The sequence below is a fragment of the Equus asinus genome, chromosome 17, assembly GCF_041296235.1.
Source record: "Equus asinus isolate D_3611 breed Donkey chromosome 17, EquAss-T2T_v2, whole genome shotgun sequence".
NCBI lineage: Eukaryota > Metazoa > Chordata > Mammalia > Perissodactyla > Equidae > Equus > Equus asinus.
In genome coordinates, this window is record NC_091806.1 from 38792960 (window position 1) to 38795593 (window position 2634).

Below are 2634 nucleotides of genomic sequence, written 5' to 3' on the forward strand. Positions count from 1 at the left end.
CTCCTTTAGTAACCAAACTGCTAGTTTAAGGCCACCCAGCTAAAGGGTACATTCCCAGCTTATCTTCCCACCTAAAAGTGCCCCTGAGACTTTCTTATAGCCAATGAGATATGAGTGGAAGAAATATTTACAATTTCTGGTTATGCCCCTGCAGGAAAGGGGCATATCCTGCTTCCCCTTCTCTATTTCCTGCTAGGTGGAATGCAGATGTAATGACAGGAGCTGGAGCAGCCACCTTTGACCAGGAGATGAAGACCACATGTTGAAGACGGCAAGGCAATCAGACAGAGTTTGGGTCTCCATCATGGTGGAGCCACCCAGACAGTTACATGAAAGAGAAATGAAATTGTGTTTTGTTTAAGCCTCTTATTTGGATTTTGGTTATATCCGTTGAATCAGAGGGCTTGTAACCTGAATCAGAGGGCTTTCCTACGTGTTAACCTTGTTTTGACAATTAGAGTATGGTGGATAGAGACCACATCTACTTCCGTGGACTTATGAATGAGTCAGGTAAGATCCCTGCCCTTTGGAACATGTGGTCTAGCAGGGGCTTCAGAAAATCCGCAAGGGCAAAGCCACACGGCAGGGAAAGCTTCAAGGTGCTCCAGGAACACTTGGGAGGGGAACCTCAACCATCCAGATGCCAGAAGAGGGGCACCATCATAGGTCAGAAGTAGCCTGTGAGATGAGGTTTTATGTGTAAGTGATTGATTTCAAAGTTGCTCCCAGAGAAACCAGTGAGGGAGCAGAGGAAGGACAAGGCATGGGGACGAAGCCAAACCTGGGTGTGACTTCCTGCAAGTCCTGCAGAAGGAAGCCCCGGCCTGCTCCCATGGGGAATATAAGTTGTGCCTCGAAAGTGCCCCAAGCCAAGAGGAGGGGGCGGGGCTTTCAGCGACATCAGCTAAGGGCCACCCGTGCCCATGGGCCATTGTATTAGATGCTCAAAAGACAAGTCACAGGTTGCACGGGAAGCAAAAGCACACAAAGGCAGGGAAAATGCGAGCCCAGATCACGCTGAGGTGTTCCACACCCTCTGCTCTCTCCAGCATCATCTCAGGAGTCCCCCCAGGGAGAAGAGCCCCTTCCAGCCTCTAAGTAAGCCACTTCTGAGGAACCAGGGAGGAGCCACCAGCTGGAGCAGGAGTACATTTCCCCACAGCATTTAGACCCCCACTCCTCTCACACACACACACACACACACACTTTTTTTTTTTTTTTTTTTGGTGAGGAAGATTGGCCCTGAGCTAACTCTGTTGCCAATCTTCCTCTTTTTCCTTGAGGAAGATTCTCGCTGAGCTAACCCCTGTGCCAGTCTTCCTCTATTTTGTATGTGGGATGCCTTCACAGCATGGCTTGATAAGCCATGTATAGGTCCATACCCAGGATCTGAACCAGTGAACCCCAGGCCGCTGAAGTGGAGTGTATAAACTTAACCACTACGCCACCAGGCCAGCCCTCACACATACATATTTTAAGAGCAAGACGCAGGGAGTGGTGTGATTGTTGATAAAGTGCTCAGCTAAGACAGGTCAGGCTCCATCTCTCCCTGGGAGCCTGGAGCTCCCAGGGACTTTGAGCCTTTGGTGTGACACTGCAGCTCCCACACGTTCATCCTCACTGGCCTTGGTGTCTGCATTAATAGGGCCCCAGGAAGTCAGACAAACCTCTCCCAACCCTCAGGCCAACTGGACGTCATAGGAAAGGCCAGCCTCTCCTCAGGGTGGGCGGCAGCCCCCGGACCAGCTGCAGGTCAGACAGCCCCTGGTTCTCCCACGCAGGCCTGAGGCCCCCAAGGCACCCATTCATCCCCCAGCTGAACAGCCCCACACAGCCAAGGCCACCCAGCTAGTGAGAGACTGACTCAGGACTCAAACTGGGGGCTCTCCCACTCTTGACTTCCAGTCCCTGTCTTGTCACTAAGTTACCTGGGTCCAGGGCAACCTTGACCAAGTCCCTTCTGCACTCTGGGCCTCGATTCCCCATCTGTAAAGCCAGAGACAGGACTAGATGGGCCCTTAATGGTCATTATGTTACACTAACAGGCAGCTCCCTCTTAACCCCTAAATCATGGACACACTCCCCCCACACGGCAGGAATACCAGGTGTGAATTTGGGTGCAAAACACATGATTGATTTTATATAATATTTAGAGCACTTACCACGAGTCTAAGCACCCTACACATATCAACTCATTGGGTTCCCTTATTATTCTCCATTTGAAGATGGGGAACATGAGGCACAGAGAGGATAAGTAACTCGTCCAAAGTCACACAGCGAGTAAATGGCCAAGCTAGGATTTGAACCCAGCACTTTGTTCTTAAGTACCGTGCTACACTCCCTCTCATTTTGTAAGCAATGTCACATACCTGTATTTCTTTAACTCAAGTTTAATCTCTCCCCTCCAGGCCAGAGAGAACCTATACCCCACACTTCCTCCCCCTCCGTAGAATCCTGAGAGGAGAACCACCCTGAGCCACACGTGGAGGCCACCACAGCTCTGTCCCCCAGGGAGGAACTTCCTCTTTCTTTCCCGGCTGGCGCTTGCTCGTCTTCCCACCTCCCCACTTGTGAACGCTCTCATTTAACTTCACCTTCACACACTGGCTGGGGGGGGAGTGTCCCTCAGCCTGA